We start from the raw sequence: 24,811 nt of genomic DNA, 5'->3' as shown, positions 1-24,811 counted from the left end.
AATGGGGGACAGATCCGGAGATCTTGCTGGCCAGGGTAGTTGACTTACACCTTCTAGAGCACGTTGGGTGGCACGGGATACATGCGGACGTGCATTGTCCTGTTGGAACAGCAAGTTCCCTTGCCGGTCTAGGAATGGTAGAACGATGGGTTCGATGACGGTTTGGATGTACCGTGCACTATTCAGTGTCCCCTCGACGATCACCAGTGGTGTACGGCCAGTGTAGGAGATCGCTCACCACACCATGATGCCGGGTGTTGGCCCTGTGTGCCTCGGTCGTATGCAGTCCTGATTGTGGCGCTCACCTGCACGGCGCCAAACACGCATACGACCATCATTGGCACCAAGGCAGAAGACGCGTCTCCATTCGTCCCTCCATTCACGCCTGTCGCGACACCACTGGAGGCGGGCTGCACGATGTTGGGGCGTGAGTGGAAGACGGCCTAACGGTGTGCGGGACCGTAGCCCAGCTTCATGGAGACGGTTGCGAATGGTCCTCGCCGATACCCCAGGAGCAACAGTGTGCCTAATTTGCTGGGAAGTGGCGGTGCGGTCCCCTACGGCACTGCGTAGGATCCTACGGTCTTGGCGTGCATCCGTGCGTCGCTGCGGTCCGGTCCCAGGTCGACGGGCACGTGCACCTTCCGCCGACCACTGGCGACAACATCGATGTACTGTGGAGACCTCACGCCCCACGTGTTGAGCAATTCGGCGGTACGTCCACCCGGCCTCCCGCATGCCCACTATACGCCCTCACTCAAAGTCCGTCAACTGCACATACGGTTCACGTCCACGCTGTCGCGGCATGCTACCAGTGTTAAAGACTGCGATGGAGCTCCGTATGCCACGGCAAACTGGCTGACACTGACGGCGGCGGTGCACAAATGCTGCGCAGCTAGCGCCATTCGACGGCCAACACCGCGGTTCCTGGTGTGTCCGCTGTGCCGTGCGTGTGATCATTGCTTGTACAGCCCTCTCGCAGTGTCCGGAGCAAGTATGGTGGGTCTGACACACCGGTGTCAATGTGTTCTTTTTTCCATTTCCAGGAGTGTACCTACTTGTACAACCAAAGTCACAAAGTCATCCATCGCAGGGGAAAAATGTGTCACATTGAATACTCAATACGTGGAGAAAGACTGATACTGTCACCGGACAGTGGTGGCTGCTGTGTAAATGCACAAGAACACGCGAACGCCCTAACTTTTGACACCTTTCGGATGTATTGATTATTTTTCTTCTAAAAAAATGTTCAAATTGAATTCCTAAGGGACCAAACTGCTAAGATTGTTTCTAGACTTACACACTACTTAAACTAACTTTTGCTAAGAACAATACACACACCCATACCCGAAGGAGGACTCGAAACTCCGGCGAGAGGGGTCGAGCAATCCGTGACATGGCGCCTCGGAGCACGCGGCCACTCCGCGCGGCTATTTTCCTTCAAATGCTGTTAAACGTAACGTAGACGCGGTAATCATAAATACACGATACTAAATCATGCTACATCGCTACTCCTCTAGGCTCCGTGAAACTTGGCATCAGGGTCGCGAGAACACCGGTTGTGCACGTTTTAAGCAGCTTTTGTGCATGCGCAACTGGCGTATCGAAATTTCCTTACGGGTCAAATACGTACGGATTTGATAAACAACGTGCACGTTTCACGGCGTGCACAGCTAGCCCTTACCACTCAACAGTTTTTCGTCGATGCCACCAGGTGGTAGCACAATGCAGCAGACTTTTGTCCCCGTTCACTTGTCAGAAATCTCGCTAGGCGGCAGAACAGTCCTCAGTCATGCCAATTCACTCACTATATTGTAAAATTAGATTGGACGTCAAAATGTGTTATAGTTATACTGATAGAAAAACCTATTTTGTGAGATAATGAATGAGACATGGTATATTAGGATTTGGATTTAATGATACAGTAATCCATTTGAGGTGCTGAGAACCATAAAGTACATCATCGTCGACTGTGTGACTGTAGCATTTATTCATGCTTCTGATATATGTTGACCTTATGGTGGGTCAGTTTTATCTGTGCTGCAGAGTCACACTGTATGTATGAATATACACTGAAAGCCGTTTCACTGGTTTCTCTGGCATTCACTTAAACGTGGGATCGAAAACGGTGTGCTTTTGGCCCTTATGGTTCTCAGCACCTCATTTCTATTCTACTAAAGTGATCATGTTGATAGACCCTACTACTTGAATTTAATCGTTTGCACAAACGACAATTTGTGTTTGGTGTTGGTTGTTTACCGTACAGGAATCTGCTTTCGTGAGTAGCGTCAATATGAACTCCGTTTAATCTGTTTTAAGTGCTAACAGGAAAGAAAATTACCAGGAAAAGTCAGCGCAAAGCAGCTAGGGCCTGCCAGGCAGATCCATTGACTGAAAAAATGACGAAATCAAATAAACGTGACTATAAACGAACAAAGATCTGTACAATAACCGAAAGCTGTTGTGTGGGTGCAACGTAATAATGTCTGATTTTCAGCCCGCAAGTTAATTCGTTATCTAATACATGTGTTAGGGGCCTAGTACGCCTGCCTCAAAAAATAACTAAGCAAGAAAACTCCCACTTACACAAAACTGAGAAACAGAGTAACGAAACTTTAAACGTTATTTCGTTCTTGCTCTAAAATGTAGTTGACAGTAGAATAAAATTCCCAAAAAACATTTCTTTTTTCAGACAAGTTATGCATATTATTACTATTATTATTATTATTATTATTATTATTATTGTTATTATTATTATTGGCAGTGGATGAAGTTGTATAAATATAGAAATTTGTGGTAAGCTCCTATGGGACCAAACTGCTGATATCATCGGTCCCTAGGATTATACACTACTTAAACTAACTTATGCTAAGGACAAGACACATACCCATGCCCAAGGAGGGGCTCGAACCTCCGACAGAGGGAGCCGCGCGAACCGTGGTGGCAAGGCGCCTCAGACCGAATGGCTGTATAAATATGTTGATAAGTATAACTGCTGTACAGCAGATGTTATTAATTTTGTAGGTGTAACCTTAAAATACCCTACACGTGCCTCCTGGGTGGTGCTAACTGAGCAACAGTGATTACAGGCAGCCAGACTATCCATAGGATCTCCTGGCAATGACGTATCAACTAAATAGCAGAAACAGTTCTTTTCAGAGCTCATTAACAAGAAACATTGGACCAACTATCAGACTCCTTCAACTGAATATCGAAAGCATTAGCAGGGCAAAGTGTGACTACCTGTCAAAATTTTTGCTGGACAACAATATCGATGTCGTCGCCATTCAAGAAACTCGTGTTTCCAGCGAAGAAATATTCCGAAGCCGAGGTCGAATCTGGATATTCTGCACTTGGTGTAACTTACCACGAGGTGTATGGAATTGTTACGTATGTCCGTAACAACATAAACGAAGCTTCACTGATTTCTGTAAGTGTGGAGGCAGATATACATACAGTTGTCATATAATTGCACGACATTACTATTACAAATGTTTACAAACCACCCAAAACAACATGGCCTGAATTTGTCCCACACACAGCAGAACATCCTGCAATTTACATAGGAGACTTCAATAGTCACCATGAACTTTGGAAGTACTCTCAAAATGATGAAAATGGGAGCATGCTTGCAGAATGGATCGAAGAGAATAATCTTCATCTAGTGTTTGATGCCAAAGATCAAGGCACTTTCAGGTCAGCTGCTTGGGATAAGGATTCAAATCCTGACTTATGCTTTGTTAGCTGCAACGAAACTGGCTTTCCCATCAACACCACAAGGAAAGTGATAGATACCTTTCCTCACAGCCAACACAGACCTGTAATAACACAAATTGGCTGCACTGTTCCTGTCATACGATCAACTCCGCATGCTCGATGGAATTTCCAGAAAGCCGACTGGATGAAGTTTTCAACGGAACTGGATAAGACCATTCGATGGATACCTCCATCACATAATAACTATCAACGCTTCATTGGTGCAGTAACAGCAACAGCTAAAAAGTGTATGGCAAGAGGATACCGAAAAGAATATGTTCCAGGATGGAATGAGGAAAGTGAAACACTGTACCAATACTTCCAGCAAAGTGGTGACCCAGAGATAGCTACGGAACTATTGTCCAGCTTGGACATGTCTCGGAGGCAGAAATGGGCAGAAACAGTTAAAACTATGGACTTTACCCACTCGAGCAGGAAAGCATGGAGTCTTCTAAGAAAACTGGGAGGAAGTGCTCCAGCATGCTGAAAAAATTCCAAAGTAACACCAGACCAAATTGCTTCCCACATCATTACTACCTCAAGAGTACCTCCTGACAAGAAACATACAAGACATATCAGACGACAGCTTCGTGACCTGAAAAAGAAGGCATCTCCCTCATCTGAGTATACCCATCCCTTCACAGTTTCAGACATTGACTCTGGACTGAAGGACCTCAAACCTCTTAAGGCACCTGGATTCGATGGTATCCATCCAGAATTCCTGATCCATATGGGAGGAAAAGCTAAGAAATGGCTGGCAGAATTCTTCACTGACATCCTGCAGACTGGTCAACTTCCATCTGAGTTTAAAAAGGTGAAGATAATATCTGTTCTGAAAGCTGGCAAACCCAGCAACAAGGTAGAAAACTATCGCCCCATTTCCCTACTCAGCTGCTGCTACAAGCTTTTTGAAAGGCTAATATATAACAGAATAAGTAGCGCTATCTTAGAGAACGTTCCAGTTGATCAGGCAGGCTTCAGACCAGGGCGCAACTGCTGCGACCAAGTATTGTCTCTCACATCCTTCATAGAGTCAGGATACCAAATGAAGCAGAAAACATCTGTGGCATTTGTTGATCTAACTGTCGCCTTCGACACTGTGTGGAGGGAAGGCCTTATCTACAAATTTCTCCGCATCATACCCTGCAGAACAATGGCTCGACTGATTAACAGCATGCTAAGTGATCGGAAGTTCCAAGTAATCACTGGAAGCAACATAAGTAAGGAGAGGAAGCTGAACAACGGATTGCCTCAAGGATCAGTTCTCTCACCCTTACTGTTCAACCTATATCTATCTGATCTACCTGACACTTCGTCCAGAAAATACTGCTATGCCGATGACCTGGCTCTAGCAGTCAAACACCAGGAAATGAAGACAACAGAAGAAATTTTAGCCAATGACCTGTCTGCATTAGACAATTACTTCAAAATCTGGAGACTCCAACCCAGTGTGAGTAAAACAGAAGTGTGTTGCTTCCATCTAAATAACCAGTTGGCGAATGTAAAACTGGAAGTAAGTTCCAGAGGCAGAATTCTTCGTCACAATTGGAACCCAAAATATCTTGGTGTCATCCTGGATCGTACACTGTGCTTCAAACAACACCTTCTTAACTTAGCTCAAAAGCTGAGGACTCGAAACAACATCCTCCATAAGCTATGCGGAAATACCTGGGGATCTTCAGCAACCACCCTGCGAACTTCAGCTCTGGGCTTGGTACACTCAAGTGCTGAGTATTGTGCACCTGTCTGGATGAATAGTCATCATACAAGGCTTGTTGATACCCAACTGAATACGACAATGCGCATAATATCTGGCACAATCAGATCTACTCCAGTTTATTGGCTTCCACTGTTAACCGGTATAATGCCTCCTGATCTACGCAGATGTACTGCCCTTATGAGAGAATTCCACAAGATCTCCAGGAATTCTAACCTACCCGTGCATAGCGACCTGCCACTTTTAAATCGCAAGAGACTGAAATCACGACATCCAACTCTGTGCGATGCTGCTGACATGGTTGCTAAGAATTTCAAACCTCTTGAAGGATGGAAAGGTCGGTGGGAAGCAGTGACAGATGTGCACCTGCATAACATCTTCTCAGGTGCTAAACTTCCAAGTGGATTCGACTTACCACGCAAGACCTGGTCTACTCTCAATAGAATTCGTACCAGCCATGCGCGATGCAGGGATGCTCTCTTTAAGTGGAAGAAGCTGCCTGATCCAACTTGTGACTGCGGGGCTCCATACCAGACTGTTCACCACATTGTCAGTGAATGCAGGATTCGAGCGTATCACGGCGCCAAAGAGGACTTCCTGCTAGCAACTCCAGATGCAGTGCGCTGGATTGAAGGACTGGACATTCAGTTGTAAAGACAAACTTAAGTTTCTTGTGTGTCAATATGTACATACGTATATGTAATTTCATGATATGTCTGTATTAGCCATACGCTAAATAATAATAAATATTAATTTTGTAAGGTGGCTGTAGTTTTGCACCTTACAAGCACTTATCTACATACTTTGCCATGATTTACAACCGGAATTGGGTATCATTTGATACCTTTTACATCGTATGTATGAATATTTAAAGAAAACTGACAATGTCACGTACACCTTGTATATAGATGTTAACGCTTATTGCATGAAAGGTGATGCATTGTCTTTATTATCAAAAGGGCATAATGAATGATTGCGGATACTAGTAGAGGTTGGAATTGTAGGTAGGCTGTTTAGGTTTTTGTATTGGTAACGCCACATAGCGCTCTGTATGAAAATCACTGTCTGTGCTGTGTGCAGTCTGTGGCTGGGTGGCATTGTTGTAATATTCGCTATTGTGGCGTTGGGCAGTTGGCTGTTAACAGCGCATAGCTTGCGCAGTTAGAGGTGAGCCGCCAGCAGTGGTGGATGTGGGGAAGTGAGATGGCGGATTTTTGAGATCGGATGATCTGAACGTGTGTCCACCAGAAACAGTACATTTGTAAGAATGGATGTCATGAACTGCTATATATATTATGACTATTAAGGTAAATACATTGTTTGTTCTCTATCAAAATCTTTCATTTGCTAACTATGCCTATCAGTAGTTAGTGCCTTCAGTAGTTTGAATCTTTTATTTAGCTGGCAGTAGTGGCGCTCGCTGTATTGCAGTAGTTCGAGTAACGAAGATTTTTGTGAGGTAAGTGATTTGTGAAAGCTATAGGTTAATGTTAGTCAGGGCCATTCTTTTGTAGGGATTTTTGAAAGTCAGATTGCGTTGCGCTAAAAATTTTGTGTGTCAGTTTAGTGTTGATCAGAATAAGTAAAGACAGTAATGTCTGAGTACGTTCAGTTTTGCTCAGCTGTTTGAAAATCAAATAATGTAAGAGGTTTATCAGCACAGTAATTCGTTAATTTTTCTAAGGGGACGTTTCAGAATGCCTGTGGAAATGAAACGGCAGGCGTAACTCAAGCCCTGGGTGGAAAAGCCCGCACAGGTGTGTTGGTCCTGCTTGACACAGCAAGTAGCCAAGACGGACGGTCGGAGCACCTGAGCGCTGAAGCACAATACAGCGACGGCTGACCGGTAATGTAGCGGGGCTCGAAGGATAACCGGATAATACTTCGGAAACTCGAAAAGTCTTCGACGCAGCAGAGAGGAACGAGGAAGCATTACGTCGGAAATCACACAGGCTCGGTTATTTCCAAGGATTTTTACTCTGAGTAGCGTACCATTGTATGAATTCCTAATTACTGGGTACAGGTATTTCTTCAGAAACTTTCCGCGCTGTACGACAAAAGTCTAAAATATGGTTGATGCCGTTCGGAATAATCTGTAGACAGAGAGAATATTTCGTGGTTTCGAGAATATGACTCGCCTTCTGCAGTTACGAGGGAGGGGGGCTGAGCTTTGCTGGGAATCCAGTGGTGGAGAGAAAGTGGTTTTCCGCTTTGATCGCCCGTGTTTGACAGTAGCTCAGTATCAGCTTTTGCTGATACAGACGGACTTGCTGTCCTTGCTCTCAGGAGATTTTATAGTTAGAACGGTTAGGCACTGTGCTGTTGCGAACTTATACGATTCTGGACTTCGCCTCCGGGTAGGAAGTGGTCGTTGACTACGCATCATTCAGTGATTGAGAGCACTTCTTCTGCCTATACTCACGTTGAGACGTTATCTGAACTCCGTGCTTGTGGCTGGGAGTTCGCGTTTCTCATCTGCAGAGCACAGAGAGGAGAAGACAGTATTAGATTATACTAGTCAGAGGACCGTCTTCTGCCATCCTAGTGTTTGGATGAGGTTTTTTTTTTATATTTTTAGGCTGGAGTTCTTCGTAGTCGCAGACGTGTACGAGAACCATCACTCCGACGCACTGGACGCAGTACATATGTGATATTGCTAATTGCTTCGGCTTATTAGGGCTATAGAGCTAAACAGCTGTGGTCACATAAATTTTATTTCCGTTCAGGTTGCACACCACTGTAGATCATCTTTGAAAGTAGTAGCTAGGTGATGACAGTCATCCCGCGTTATTTAAATTAGATCGCGTAGCCATAAAAAGAGGCAGATTTAGGCGATTTGTCAATCATATTATTTAGGAAATCCATTTGTATCTATTTATGTCCACTGGACATTGATATATAAACATTTGTAATATATGAAGGGGTCTTAATCTACAATAAATGTACAAGACGAAACAGCATTTATCATTTGTAGCTTCTAGTTCCCTTGATCATTCATTTATATTTATGTTGTAATTTATATGTTAAAGAGCAAGAAGAAGGAGATAATATCACCATTAAAAGATTCTAAGATCTACTTCAGGGGGTAGTCAGACATGGACAAATCTTTATTTTCACGTTCAGTATTTTTTTTTGTGCACATTCATTTTACACCCGCATCTTGGATATGGCTTACCCTTCCAGGATCTTGCTTAGAGTCCTCTGATAGTAGTTATAAAGTGGTTTGAAACCTCGGAAATTTTCAAAAAATTGTTTTCCCATTTATGTTTAGGTGTTATTGATAGTGATCACCAGCTTACATACTTTCGTATTTATCCGAATGTAAAAATTTGTAAACATCCAGAATGTATATTCACGAGCCGCCACTGTTTAAAGATCACAGCTTAATTTTTTTTTCAGGATATAATTAAAACTTCTTGACTACCCTCGAACACTCACGAACAACTGAATTAGAGACAAATGATGAACTGGAGACAGAAGTGTCCTAACAGCAAGTCGATTAGAGTTATGAGGCGAATAACGTGACTGGGTTCTGGCCACACCCTGTACTGACCATCGGCGTGTCAGTCGAACACGAGATCGGCAAGACGCGAGATATCAGCACTGTTGAACGCGGGCAGATCGTCGGTGGCCGCCGCATGAGACTCTCCGATGTCGTCCGGGCACTGGGCTTTTTGTAGAGGCAGGTTCAAATGGCTCTGAGCACTATGGAACTTAACATCGGAGGTCATCAGTCCCCTACAACTTAGAACTACTTAACCCTAACTAACCTAAGGACATCACACACATCCAAGCCCGAGGCAGGAATCGAACCTGCTATCGCACTAGCAGCGCGGTTCCGGACTGAAGCGCCTAGAACCGCTCGGCCACAGCGGCCGGCTTTGTGGAAGAGAAAAAAAAAAGAAGCCGCTGTAGTCATTCTCGAGCATAACGCTGGGCAGAAACAACCGGGGGCAACCGTGCCATCCAGAACCACCTCCTCGGTATGAGGTAAAAATCTAACTGCCCCCACTACGCGACCCTCTGCTCACCGAACATCACAAGGCACAGAGATTACTTTTTCTATTTTCTTGGAAAAATAGCGTGGACTAGCGAAGGAATCAAATTAGAATTATATATTAATACCTTCAGCTGCTGACGGGTGTTGATATATATCAACAGGGAGGGGTGAAAATGTGTGCCCCGACCAGGACTCGAACCCAGGATCTCCTGCATACAGGGCAGACGCTCTATCCATCTGATCCACCGACGGCACAGAGGACAGTGCGACTGCAGGGACTATCTCGAGCACGCCTCCCGCGAGACCCACATTCTCACCTTGTTTGTCCACACACTACATTCGTAGTGTGCCTACCCAACACACTCATTACTCGTGGAAGCCATTCTTACCAAGTCCCGTAAGTCTGCCACGAGTAAGAGTGTGTTGGGTAGGGGCACTACGAATGTAGTGTGTGGAATATAAGGTGAGAGTGTGGGTCTCGCGGGAGGCGTGAGCGAGATAGTCCATGCAGTCGCTCTATACTCTCTGCCCTGCGTGGGTCAGATGGATAGAGCATCTGCCATGTAAGCAGGAGGTCCCGGGTTCAAGTCCTGGTCGGGGCACACATTTTCAATTGCCCGGTTGATATATATCAACGCCCGTCAGCAACTGAAGGTATTAATATATAATTCCAATTTCGTTCTAGACGGCTGCAGCTCATCAATGGTGACTGTTCTTTCGGACATGTTACCTCACATGTCGCATCGGTTGATATGGCTCTAAGCACTATGGCACTATGGGACTTAACATCTGAGGTCATCAGTCCCCTAGACTTATAACGACTTAAACCTAACTAACCTAAGGACATCACACACATCCATGCCCGAGGTAGGATTCGAACCTGCGACCGTAGCAGCAGCGCGGTTCCAGACTGAGGCGCCTAGAATCGCTCGGCCATAGCGGCTGGCAGCATCGGTTGACATCAGGATCGTGGTGCGTACTCGTGTGGCGCTCTCACGATTCCATCTGCGCCTGTATTATCGCTGTTTTCTGTACTGCCTTCCAGTGACGCCTGCACATGTTTCCTAGATGTTTGGGCTGTCGCTGGCTGCTGCGTGGATGCTTTGCGCCGTTTCCCCATTCCTTTTCCGACGCTGCCGTTAACTCTCGCTTTCGCTCGGCACTGCACTTTTTACGCTGTTTGAATTTCTTTCGTCGCGGACTTTACTTGAGTTGCCTTTTCTGTGATTCCAAACATGTTTACAACTGATATCGGACGATATCTTTCAGTATTTTGTTATTTTTTATCTAATACCAAATCTGACTTATAAAGCAACGGATATTTTTATTATCTAACTTTGGGCCCTAGTAGCGACCCGCAAGTTCCTCAAAATGACACTCGAATCGGTATCTACCTAAACACTTTTCCACGCTACACCATTTCACACAACCTTACACAAAACTTATTCGTAACAGTCACGTACAGGCGCCTACAGTGGTGCGATGACGTTACAAGCAAAGCAAATACTGCGGGAGAAGCACGTAGAGACATGACCTAATCGTTATGGGCTCAAGCACTGATTACGCATTGTTAGTCTCGTAGTTACTAGCGATTCTAATCTGACGCTATTCTGTCACCCAAGATAGTTCGACCAGCTACCGCTGCAACGAGCTTACAAACGTTTCCTGGTCAAAACATTTATACTGCCGGAAAAAAAGTGTTAACATCTCAAGGACAAGTCATTTGACAGGCAGTTCACCACTGTAGGTGTATATGATGTCAAATTCAGACCAGATGAAACAGACACGTCACAGTAAAGCGTGCCCAAATAGTCGCATCATTGTACAGTGTTCCCCTCCCCCTCCCCTCTCTGGAGACAACACCGCGTATTTTCTCTCATGCTAACTATTATAAAAGTGACGAATGGCATCCTGGGATAGACTGCCCCAAGCATCTTCCATCTTTTGTTGACATTCAGCAATGATACTTGCAGGCCCTCGAAAACGTTTACGTTCCCACTCCATCATGTCCCATACGTGTTCAGTTGGCGAGAAATCTGCTGATCGTGCTGGTAAAAACAATTGATGTACATCACAAAGAGCACGTTGCGTTGTATCAGCCCTATGTAGACGTCCATCGTCCTGCTGAAAAATCACATCACCTTCCTGTCGAAGAAATGACAGTATCACGGGGGTAAGAGCTTGTGCAGTGTACCGGGCATTGATTACTTTGCCCTGCAGAAACACCAGACGTGATCGCGAGTTGAAACTCGTGGCCCCCACACCATCAATCTTCGGATGGAACCTTGGTGTCGTGGGCGAATGCACTCTGGAATAGGTAGCTCTCCAGGTCTACGCCATATGCGTGTATGTCCGTCACTCGTTTACAGACAGAACTTTTGTCACTGAAGACAACAGAGCACCATTCCACTCTCAAAGCAAGTCTTTTCGCGACACCAGAGTAGCCGTGCTTGAAGGTATCGTGGTGCCAGTGGTATCCTGGCCAAAAACACTGATGATGTTAATCCTGCTGCAATCAGACGGTTCTCAATGGTCCTTTATGACGAAGAAGGTGCGTGCAACATGGCTCTGGATGAGATTTTCACTCTACAGCGGAGTGTGCGCTGATATGAAACTTCTTGGCAGATTAAAACTGTGTGATGGACCGAGACTCGAACTCAGGACCTTTGTCTTTCGCGGGCAAGTGCTCTACCAACTGAGCTACCCAAGTAGACTCACGCTCCGTCCCACAGATTTACTTCTGCCAGTGCGTGAGTCGTGCTTGGGTAGCTCAGTTTGTAGAGCACTTGCCCGCGAAAGGCAAAGGTCCCGAGTTCGAGTCTCGGTCCGGCACACAGTTTTAATCTGCCAGGAAGTTTCATGTCTCTGGATGATGTTCGGTAGACCGCTGCTGCTCGCACATTAGACCGGTTCTGACGCGTGTCTGTACTACGCTGACGTTCAAAACCTAGTCGACAGGCGAGGGAATGTTTCACAGACTACTTTTGAAAACAGTGACACCCCGCCGACATATAGTGCCATACATTTTCAGCAATTCATCGACACGTCCATACAGACACACAATTCGACCCTGGCAAAAAGGGCTGAATCTGTTAAACAGGTATACGTACTCGTCGATGCTGCATGGTCGTACCCTGGGATGAATGTTGCAAACACCGTTCACCGCCAAGCTCAGCACATTTGCTGCCTGCAGAGTGAACACAGTCAGACAGACCTCCTGAGTGCCATCTCATCGCCCATGACAATGACAAATGAGTCACTAACACTGCAAACCTTCAGTATTCACATATTATACCCCCAGTGACAACGAACGCAGTCCTTGAGTATGCTGTATTTTTTTCTGGCAGTCCATTTTAGAGATTACGCGTAATGCAAAAGGTACTTGACTTTACTTTCAGCACTACAGAGGAATTTTTTGTTAAGAAACTGAGGCCAGATGCATAGTAAAAGCTTCTTCTGCAAGACGCACCACTGCCTGGCAGACATTCTGGATTCATTGAGAACCGACGACTAGTAGATTTAGAAGGGTATTAATGCCTGGTGGACTAATTCGTTGCATATTCAGTTGGCGACGTCTCGGGTGACTGGAGACGATGAAGCTATTATCATCTGACGCTTAGGGGGCGTGCCGGCTACAGTCTGATCGGTATTAAAGCACTCTCCACATAGATGCAGTTGTTACTTTTTTCCCAACATAATAGCAGCGCTACAGGTTCAAGACAATCTGCAGCATGTTAGTGTACGTTTCTTATTTTATGATACAGTGTAGGCGTAATAATCGTCGAAGTTGGCGTATGGGAAGCGTATTATGTAAGTCAGCGTGTGACCTGTAGACCATGTTGCCGCATTGTGCTTAGTGTCTAGATATCGGAGTTTCTCGGGATAAATAAATTCCTTCGACATAATTGGACTTCTACGGTCTACAAATACCAGTATGTGACGAAAATCTGCAGATATTGTGGCGGCGTATCCAGACGCAAACCTGCTAAATGAGGACATGAACCTCTCCGCAAATGTCGCATGCTGATGTTGGGCAAAGGATTTTGTTCGGTTTCTGGTTTCCACTGGACTTTTAGAGAGCATGGACAGGGCTGATGAATTGCGGTATACGTCGCTACACGCTGCTGGCACTCGAGGGATAGCATTTGGCAACGGGGCACATTTGGCAACAAGACACCTCTCAGGCAAGTGATGAAGGTATTTTCGTGTGGAGGATGCTTATATATGTGACAAAATGGCGCTCATGACACAAATGTCAAAGTCTACCACCAGCAGGTGATTTACACCATTGCCGTTAAGGACTTGGCTGTTGTAAGCCCAAACCAAAATATCATCTGTATCTTTAGGCGGAAAATGCACTTTCCTCCCAATTGTTCCAGAATTGTTATAATCGTTCGAGATAGGCTCCACGGATATTACAATCAGGAGTAAGCATGATCATCAAAAGTTGAATAACCGTATAAAATCAAGTGTTGAAAAAGCAGATGCCAGCATCACATTCAGTGGAAGAATCTTAATGTAGTGTAGTCCATCCAAGACAGAAGTGTCTCACAAACACAAGTTCGACCGATTCTTGAGTATCGCACATTCAAATTGGAATCTTGCCACGTACCATTAGAGGAGGAGATAAGGAAGAGCCAAATGAGAGCAATGCATTTCGCCATGGGATCGTTTAGTAAGCACGAGAGCGATGGTCAGATGCTAATCAAATTCCAAAGTCGGCAATGGCAATTGTAAAATAAAGATCAATGGTGATTATATGATTTATTATAGACAATAAAGTCTGTTCTGTCCTTTCGTTATCTCTATTCCTTATCTCCTTCCCTTTTTTTATTACAAAAATCTATTCACTTTTTGTTTTGGTGGCCGTCCTGCTCTTGGTTGCACGCAAGGCGGGTGACCTTGAACTGGACTTAGCCGCTGGACGAGGCTGCAGGGCAACACGGGCCCTAGTATGAAATGACCATAACTGCGTAATTAGAGAAATTCGAGCTCGTACGGAGGACTGACAATGGTCATTCTGTGCAAGCACCACTCGTGAATTTACTGAAGGCAGTTGAGCTGTCTTGGGGCAGCATGGTTCCGTGTTGATGTGTTTAGTTTGGGATTTGGAGACCCATATCTCAGTCCTGCCTTCACACATGACTCGTAGCCTTGCACCATAACGACAAAAGAAACGGGAAAACGAAGACAGGCTGATACAAAGGTCATTGGAAGAAAGCACGTGTACTGGTAAATCGGAGAGGCAGGATTATAAATAAAGGCATGTGAAATAAATCAGGGATAAAGTACGCAATGATCTAAGGTTTAGATTTGATGCTCCTACAAGAAAAACGGAAAAAGCTAAACAGAAAAGATAGGGAGACAAACTGAGAATTACTGATAAACTTCGCGCCCAACAAAGACAAAAAACAGAGTACGGAGGAAGAAATTGGGACGGGCGTTCGGTCAGAGACACTAAGGCTAACGACAGCATTGTTTCGAAGTCTGGTGGTCAGGATCTTAACCCTTCCACTCTCCCCTTTTCCGTCAGATAACAGTGACGAAAATGCCTTACAGCACCAGTATTCGAACCAACTACTATTAAATCCTTTATTTACGTTGACAATGAGGAATGAGAATCGTTCGAAATCATATCGCTGACTGCGAATAACTTGGTGACATATGAAAATCTGTGCTGGACTGATACTCGAATACGGATTTCAAGCTTATGGCGAACGGTCGCCTTAACCGTTTCGGCTATCCTAGCACAAGTATTCTCCTTGAAACCCTGTGGTGAGCCGGCCGTAGTGGCCGAGCGGTTCTAGGCGCTACAGTCTGGAACCGCGCGACTGCTGCGGTCGCAGGTTCGAATCCTGCCTCGGGCATGGATGTGTGTGATGTCCTTAGGTTAGTTAGGTTTAAGTAGTTCTAAGTTCTAGGGGACTGATGACCTTAGAAGTTAAGTCCCATAGTGCTCAGAGCCATTTGAACCCTGTGGCGAGAATCAAAGTACAATTGCGAGCGATAGGGTCGTAGACGGTATTACATACGGAAGGCTGGGTCGGTCCTGGAAGTGTGCTCAGATAGCCAAACCCGTTAAGATTACCGCTCGTGACAGTCGGGAAAAGGTTTGAGTCCCAGTCCAGCACAAATATTCATATTTAACCAAATTTCTTCAAACGTTAAAAACAAGCCCATTTATTTTGTTTCCATTAAAGTACCAAAAAAAAAAAAAATCTGCAGGTACTGCCCATAGTCCGTAATGCTCCGTGCCAATTGCACACCGCTCATTACACACTACTAGGACCATACTGTGCAGCAACACATGTTTCGCTTTATTTCGTGGCTTTCTACGTAGCATATGTCGGACCTTGTCTGTACCAACAATTCAAAAGTTTCCAGAATGAGGTTTTCACTCTGCAGCGGAGTGTACGCTGATATGAAACTTCCTGGCAGATTAAAACTGTGTGCCCGACCGAGACTCGAACTCGGGACCTTTGCATTTCGCGGGCAAGTGCTCTACCATCTGAGCTACCGAAGCACGACTCACGCTCGGTCCTCACAGCTTTAATTCTGCCAGTATCTCGTCTCCTACCTTCCAAACTTTACAGAAGCTCTCCTGCGAACCTTGCAGAACTAGCACTCCTGAAAGAAAGGATACTGCGGAGACATGGCTTAGCCACAGCCTGGGGGATGTTTCCAGAATGAGATTTTCACTCTGCAGCGGAGTGTGCGCTGATATGAAACTTCCTGGCAGATTAAAACTGTGTTCCCGAGTTCGAGTCTCGGTCGGGCACACAGTTTTAATCTGCCAGGAAGTTTCAATTCAAAAGTTATTTAATTAGGCTTATTTCATCCAGCTTATGATAGCAATGTAGTGTAACGAATACACGCTTCTTGTATTTCTCACTAATTCGTATGTTTTTTCAACTGTTATTTAATGATGATGATGATGATGATGATGATGTTTGGTTTGTGGGGCGCTCAACTGCGCGCTTATCAGCGCCCGTACAAATTCCAACCTTGGCTTAGTCCAAACTCGCCACTCTCATGAATGAGGATGAAATGATGAGGACAACACAAACACCCAGTCATCTCGAGGCAGGTGAAAATCCCTGACCCCGTCGGGAATCGAACCTGGGACCCCGTGCTCTGGAAGCGAGAACGCGACCGCGAGCTGCGGACCATTATTTAATTAGGACCCGCTTGTTTGGAGAGGAATTGAAGTAGAATTCATGAAAACTTTTTTTGTAAACAAAATAACTTCCAATGATTATTGTTTATTGATAACAATATATTTATACAACCAGAAAACTTAATACTTTAATCAGTATTGGTCAATAGTTCAGTAGAAGTTCAATAACTGGGTCTAAATTCCTGGAGAGCATGATACTGTGGAACCTTATACACCAAGTTCTTTCATAAAATAAAAATTGCTCAGCAACTCCAACACCGCCACTATAACCAGCAAAACGTAGATTACTTTCTGCCTTAGAAGGATTTGGAAACATAACCTGGGGAACTTTCATTCACACTAACTAGGTAATTGTTGCCTGACAGTGACTGCAAGAAGGTAAAATATTAGCATTTATTTATTCTAGGGATGATACCAGAGCAACTGGAGATGCAAAGTTTTGCTGCGTTTCCGGAGGATGGGCACATTACCAGACTTCATAGTCAAAGGTGTGACAACAAGTGTGTCCGGTGTAGTAGTTATCCAGCGTAATAATTGCGACTGTATGAACGTGTTATACTGTGTGTAGCAACGAGTCGTTGTCAACTTTTCTGAGAAACATTTGCGGATGACACATCAACTGCCATCCCGTCTTTCGTTTGTCCGCAAGACACCGGTCACGCAGCACGCGCAGGGTAAGCTGCGGCAAATGCGTTACTCACGATCTCGCGGAAGGCTCTGCTAGTGGCAGCAGCAGTAGTGCAGAAGCGGCAGGTGCGCGCGCCGAAGTCACGATGCCGACTGACTGGAAGGTGGCGACGCCGACGCCGTCTGCGTGGAAGACCTGCCGGCTGGGGGTGGGGTGCCGCGGGGTGCCTGGAGGGGGCGTGGCCACGCTCTGGCTGCGCGGCGCGGCGGCTGCGTTGTTCCAAGCTGCTGCCAGCGGCCACCGAGGCTAACTGGTCGGCGATCGTCCATTCCAATGCTAGAATAACAGCCTCAGTGCCTCCGGAAAGAATAGGCTGATGTAAAAAGAGCTATCATGGACAACCACAATTACACAATTACAAGGACTTTTTGTATGATTCGTCTCAGTTGTGCGACTGGATTCGTGATTTCCTGTCAGGAAGGTCGCAGTTCGTAGTAATAGACGGCAAATCATCGAGTAAAACTGAAGTGATATCAGGTGTACCCCAGGGAAGCGTCCTGGGACCTCTGCTGTTCCTGCTCTATATAAATGACCTGGGTGACAATCTGAGCAGTTTTCTTAGGTTGTTCGCAGATGATGCTGTAATTTACCGTCTAGTAAGGTTATCCGAAGACCAGTATCAGTTGCAAAGCGATTTAGAAAAGTTTGCTGTATGGTGTGGCAGGTGGCAGTTGACGCTAAATAACGAAAAGTGTGAGGTGATCCACATGAGTTCCAAAAGAAACACATTGGAATTCGATTACTCGATAAATAGTACAATTCTCAAGGCTGTCAGTTCAACTAAGTACCTGGGTGTTAAAATTACGAACAACTTCAGTTGGAAAGACCACATAGATAATATTGTGGGGAAGGCGTTTCATTGGCAGGACACTTAGAAGATGCAACAAGTCCATTAAAGAGACAGCTTACACTAAACTCGTTCGTCCTCTGTTAGAATATTGCTGGGCGGTGTGGGATCTTTACCAGGTGGGATTGACGGAGGACATCGAAAGGGTGCAAAAAAGGGCAGCTCGTTTTGTATTATCACGTAATAGGGGAGAGAGTGTGGCAGATATGATACGCTAATTGGGATGGAAGTCATTACAGCAAAGACGTTTTTCGTCGCGGCGAGATCTATCTACGAAATTTCAGTCACCAACTTTCTCTTCCGAATGCGAAAATATTTTGTTGAGCCCAACCTACATAGGTAGGAATGATCATCAAAATAAAATAAGAGAAATCAGAGCTCGAAAAGAAAGGTTTAGGTGTTCGTTTTTCCCGCGCGCTGTTCGGGAGTGAAATGGTAGAGAGATAGTATGATTGTGGTTCGACGAACCCTCCGCCAAGCACTTAAATGTGAGTTGCAGAGTAGTCATGTAGATGTAGATGTAGATGTACACTCAGCCGATATGCCTGCCGCATTCTCCGCAAGTACATGTGACGGTACGTCACCTAAATGGACATTTGGAGAAAAGGGAACGGAAGTTTTTGTTATGAGTCGTGTGAATTATAAATTATTTCAAGACTGTGTCCGTGTTTGCAATGTATAACAAATAGTAAAGAACGTAAGGTATTATTATCAAAACACAAATATCGATGTAATTAATAAAACACAGTTTTTTTGGTACAATCTCTGTGTAACATAGGCCATGAAGATCAGAGACAACGCTTTGATTGAACTACCTCTCCTGTTTTGTTTCGTCTAGCGGTAGGCCGCCATTGTAGTGCTGTCTGATAATTAACGTTTTACCAGTATTTTTGAAAAATATAATAGAAATTGTTATTACAAAGTGTGTATTATTGATTTAGTTGTTGGCCGAGCGGTTCTAGGCGCTACAGTCTGGAACCGCGCGACCGCTACGGTCGCAGGTTCGAATCCTGCCTCGGGCATGGATGTAAGTGATGTCCTTAGGTTAGTTAGGTTTAAGTAGTTCTAAGTTCTAGGGGACTGATGACCTCAGAAGTTAAGTCCCATAGTGCTCAGAGCCAGTTGAACCATTTTTGAACTTAGTTGTCACCTCTCATGATCGCAACCATTAACTGCAATAAACAAAGTTTTTACAGGACTTCGTAGTGCAGGGAGCTCATCTCCACTAGCAGGATTTGGTCAGCCACTACGCTGACGATTCATGTTATTAAATGTAAATGCGAGAGACTTCTCAATTTTGATCTTTCATTAATTTCGAAGTTAAAATTAATTTCAGTTACCAAAATTCACAGCACTGAATGAGTTCAGTAGGCTATGTTTCATTTTGGCCGCCTAACGGCAGACGAGATTCTCTCCAGTTTTGCCTTGCAAATAATGAACAAGAAATATTGAAAATCATTACATTCCGCAATATCTCAGTTAATCTTAATGTAATTTGGTACATAAATAACCAGTAGCCCCTGAGACCCATATACACTCCTGGAAATGGAAAAAAGAACACATTGACACCGGTGTGTCAGACCCACCATACTTGCTCCGGACACTGCGAGAGGCCTGTACAAGCAATGATCACACGCACGGCGCAGCAGACACACCAGGAACCGCGGTGTTGGCCGTCGAATGGCGCTAGCTGCGCAGCATTTGTGCAACGCCGCCGTCAGTGTCAGCCAGTTTGTCGTGGCATACGGAGCTCCATCGCAGTCTTTAACACTGGTAGCATGCCGCGACAGCGTGGACGTGAACCGTATGTGCAGTTGACGGACTTTGAGCGAGGGCGTATAGTGGGCATGCGGGAGGCCTGGTGGACGTACCACCGAATTGCTCAACACGTGGGGCGTGCGGTCTCCACAGTACATCGATGTTGTCGCCAGTGGTCGGCGGAAGGTGCACGTGCCCGTCGACCTGGGACCGGACCGCAGCGACGCACGGATGCACGCCAAGACCGTAGGATCCTACGCAGTGCCGTAGGGGACCGCACCGCCACTTCCCAGCAAATTAGGGACACTGTTGCTCCTGGGGTATCGGCGAGGACCATTCGCAACCGTCTCCATGAAGCTGGGCTACGGTCCCGCACACCGTTAGGCCGTCTTCCGCTCACGCCCCAACATCGTGCAGCCCGCCTCCAGTGGTGTCGCGACAGGCGTGAATGGAGGGACGAATGGAGACGTGTCGTCTTCAGCGATGAGAGTCGCTTCTGCCTTGGTGCCAATGATGGTCGTATGCGTGTTTGGCGCCGTGCAGGTGAGCGCCACAATCAGGACTGCATACGACCGAGGCACACAGGGCCAACACCCGGCATCATGGTGTGGGGAGCGATCTCCTACACTGGCCGTACACCACTGGTGATCGTCGAGGGGACACTGAATAGTGCACGGTACATCCAAACCGTCATCGAACCCATCGTTCTACCATTCCTAGACCGGCAAGGGAACTTGCTGTTCCAACAGGACAATGCACGTCCGCATGTATCCCGTGCCACCCAACGTGCTCTAGAAGGTGTAAGTCAACTACCCTGGCCAGCAAGATCTCCGGATCTGTCCCCCATTGAGCGTGTTTGGGACTGGATGAAGCGTCGTCTCACGCGGTCTGCACGTCCAGCACGAACGCTGGTCCAACTGAGGCGCCAGGTGGAAATGGCATGGCAAGCCGTTCCACAGGACTACATCCAGTATCTCTACGATCGTCTCCATGGGAGAATAGCAGCCTGCATTGCTGCGAAAGGTGGATATACACTGTACTAGTGCCGACATTGTGCATGCTCTCTTGCCTGTGTCTATGTGCCTGTGGGTCTGTCAGTGTGATCATGTGATGTATCTGACCCCAGGAATGTGTCAATAAAGTTTCCCCTTCCTGGGACAATGAATTCACGGTGTTCTTATTTCAATTTCCAGGAGTGTATAATTACAGTTTTCGTAAGAATACGCATATTTTCTTTTCTAAATAGCAGCGCTCACGCAAACTATTTATTAGAAGGCGGTGAGTCGCGCGTTGTATTTAAAGAATATTATAACGGACGTACTTCGGGGGAGCCGATGTCGATACGAGTGTTATCGCGGTATAAGTTAATTAAAAGTCTCATGCTAGCCCACAATATTTAAAGCCATCCCAACCAAAATCATAAAATATATAATTATAAAAATAAAAATATACACTTATACCGTGATATACAGAAGGTACTTCGTATACCACTGACTCTCCTCCGCTCCCTTACCTTATTCCAGCAGGCAGTAGTGAGCGGGACGAAAGACTGTATGTCGGTAAATCTACGGGTGATTCGTAATACCTCTAACCAGCAACCCCCACACCCGGTCCTTTAAAGACTCGAACTTCCATCTACAAAACAGCTTCAAACGTCTGATTGCCAATGAATTATTGAGTTCTACATCTAAAACTGCATGGATACCCTCCGAATCAGCTTAAGTGCCCCGCAGAGGGTTCATCGAACCACCTTCACAATAATTCTGTTATTCAAATCTCGAACAGCGCACGGAAAAAACGAAATCCTAAACCTTTCGGCGCGAGCTCTGATTTCCCATATTTTATTATTATGATCGTTTCTCCCTATATAGGTCGGCGTCATCAAAATATTTTCGCATTTGGAGGAGAAAGTTGGTGATTGAAATTTCGTGAGAACATTCCGCCCCAACTAAAAGGGCCTTGGTTTTAATGATGTCCACCCGAAATCCTATATCTCCCCTGTTTAGCCATAATACAAAACTTACTGCTCTTCTCTGAACTTTCTCGATGAACTCCATTAATCATATCTGATAAGGACCCCACACAGCTCAATAGTACTCCAAAAGAGGATGGACAAGCGTGGTGTAGGCAGTCTCTTTACTACACCAGTTACACTTTCTAAGTGTTTTGCCAGTGAAACACCATATTTAGTTTCCCATCCCCACAACATTTGCTATGTGTTCATTCCAATTTAAGTTGTTAAGTTGTTCGTAATTGTAATTCCTTGGTATTTAGTTCAATTTATGGCCTTTAACTTTTACTAGTGTCTCGTGTAACCGAAGTTTAACGGAATCCTTTTAGCACTCATGTGGATGACCTCACATTTTTCGTCATTTGGAGTCAATTGCTAGTTTTTACAGCGTACTGATATCTTTTCTAAATAGTTTTGCAATTTGTTTTGATCTTCTGATGACTTTACTAGACGATAAACGACAGTGTCATCTGCAAACAACCTAAGCCGGCTGCTCGGATTGCCTCCTGAATCGTTTACATAGAAAGGAACAGCAGAGGGCCTAGAACTTTACCTCAGGGAACGCCAGGAATCACTTCTGTTTTACTCGATGACTTCCCGTCATTTATTACGAATTGCGGCCCCTCTTACAGGAAATCACGAGTCCAGTCGCATAACTAAGACGATATTCCATGAGCACTCAATTTCACTACAAGCCGCTTGTATGGTACAATGTCAAAAGCCCTCTGGAAATCTAGAAATACGGAACCAGTTTGAAATCGCTTGTCAATAGCACTCAACACTTCGTGTGAGTATAGAGCTAGTTGTGTTTCACAAGAATGATGTTTTCTAAATCTGTGTTGAGTGTGTGTCAATAGACCGCTCTCTTAGAGACAATTCATAGTCTTCGAACACAATATATGTTTCAAAATCCTGCTAGATATCTACGCTAATGATATGGACCTGTAATTTAGTGGATTACTCCTGCTACCTTTCTTGAATATTGGTGTGACCTATGCAACTTTCCAGTGTTTAGGTACGGAGCTTTCGTCGAGCGAGCGGTTGTATATTATTGTTACCTATTTGATGTTAAACACATAGAACCGTTATGGATGAAGACGAAAAACCTTAATTATATTTGTGTTATCAGTTTCGGATTATTCAGTTATTAACATTTCGGTACACTTTTCATTTTCTGGTAGATGCATCCGCTGATCCGAGCGGGGATCACAACGTAGTACCTCGTGTGCCATGTAATATTAATAACGAACACACAACAGCGGATAGCACAGATCGTAGCCTGAACTGTTCTCTACACAAGAATACCGTTCAACATAGTAGCCACTCATTTTTAAACATTTGCGCCGTCGTTCAACCCAGGCGACAAAACCAGTTTGGAAATATTTTGTGTCTTGCTTCTTGAGCCATAATTTTAAAGCTGCTTTACACTTATCCGTGAAGAAAGTGTATTTGGATGCTGTCATGGGCATCGGCAAGGTGCGGCATTTGGTAAAGAAGTTTTGCATCGCAGAAATGGACGTTGCACATACGTCACGCAGCGGCCAACCGACATCTGTCACAGGCGCCATACGAGGACGTGCTGATAAAATGAACCGAGATGACAGACGTGTCAGAGTTCACAATAAATGGTTTTAAAATCATTCCGAAAAAAAAGGGAGAAGAAGCAAAACACTTGATATTTGAAAAATGGTTTCGACGCCTGGTTTCAACGATGACGCCAATGTGTACAAATGCAAGGTGACTATGTTGAACGGTAGCGTTGCGTAAAGGACAGTACACGGCACCATCTACACAACTTCCGAATTTGTATGTTCATTATTAAATCTTTTATGATGCAATAGGCATTACTTTTTATCCACCCTCATATATCGCTTAATCTGGATCCAGTACGTAAATTTGAAAAAAAATTTCGCTCCGCTTCATTATTATTGTTTCGTGTATAGGAGCGGAGGTGGGTTCAGCAAGGAAAAATCTCTAAAGGTTTGAAATTATGAGTAAAGTTTGTTGGAAGTTGCCAAGTGCTCTCATTCTTAAATACTGGATGAATAGTGTGGATAAGCTGCACACTGTGAGCTACAACTCCTCAAGATATTTACACAGTTTCTAACTTTAATGCTTGATTTATTGTCTTGGATATAAGATGAACATCAACAAAAGCAAAACAAGGATAATGGAATGTAGTCAAATTAAATCGGGTGATGCTGAGGGAATTAGATTAGGAAATGAGACACTTAAAGTAGTAAAGGGGTTTTGCTATTTGGGGAGCAAAATAACTGATGATGGTCGAAGTAGAGAGGATATAAAATGTAGACTGGCAATGGCAAGGAAAGCGTTTCTGAAGAAGAAAAATTTGTTAACATCGAGTATAGATTTAAGTGTCAGGAAGTCGTTTCTGAAAATGTAGACTGGCAATGGCAAGGAAAGCGTTTCTGAAGAAGAAAAATTTGTTAACATCGAGTATAGATTTAAGTGTCAGGAAGTCGTTTCTGAAAATATTTGTATGGAGTGTAGCCATGTATGGAAGTGAAACATGGACGATAACTAGTTTGGACAAGAAGAGAATAGAAGCTTTCGAAATTTGGTGCTACAGAAGAATGCTGAAGATAAGGTGGGTAGATCACGTAACTAATGAGGAGGTATTGAAAAGGATTGGGGAGAAGAGAAGTTTGTGGCACAACTTGACTAGAAGAAGGGATCGGTTTGTAGGAAATGTTTTGAGGCATCAAGGGATCACAAATTTAGCATTAGAGGGCAGCGTGGAGGGTAAAAATCGTAGAGGGCGACCAAGAGATGAATACACTAAGCAGATTCAGAAGGATGTAGGTTGCAGTAGGTACTGGGAGATGAAGAAGCTTGC

General features: G+C 44.9%; 1 protein-coding gene across 1 annotated transcript in view; it reads right to left on the bottom strand.

Moving 5' to 3' along the window:
* Positions 1-17,416, bottom strand: part of LOC126418926 (glucose dehydrogenase [FAD, quinone]-like) — a 669,636-nt gene extending 652,220 nt beyond the window's left edge. Inside the window, exon 1 of the mRNA XM_050085953.1 lies at positions 17,352-17,416. The gene's annotated coding sequence lies outside the window, so the exon portion shown is untranslated. The remainder of the gene's footprint in view (positions 1-17,351) is intronic.
* Between the last annotated feature and the right edge of the window lie 7,395 nt (positions 17,417-24,811).

The sequence above is a fragment of the Schistocerca serialis genome, chromosome 9, assembly GCF_023864345.2.
Source record: "Schistocerca serialis cubense isolate TAMUIC-IGC-003099 chromosome 9, iqSchSeri2.2, whole genome shotgun sequence".
In the NCBI taxonomy this organism is placed as follows: Eukaryota; Metazoa; Arthropoda; class Insecta; order Orthoptera; family Acrididae; genus Schistocerca; species Schistocerca serialis.
The sequence above is the reverse complement of the archived record's forward strand: the minus strand, read 5'-3'. Positions and strand labels throughout refer to the sequence as shown.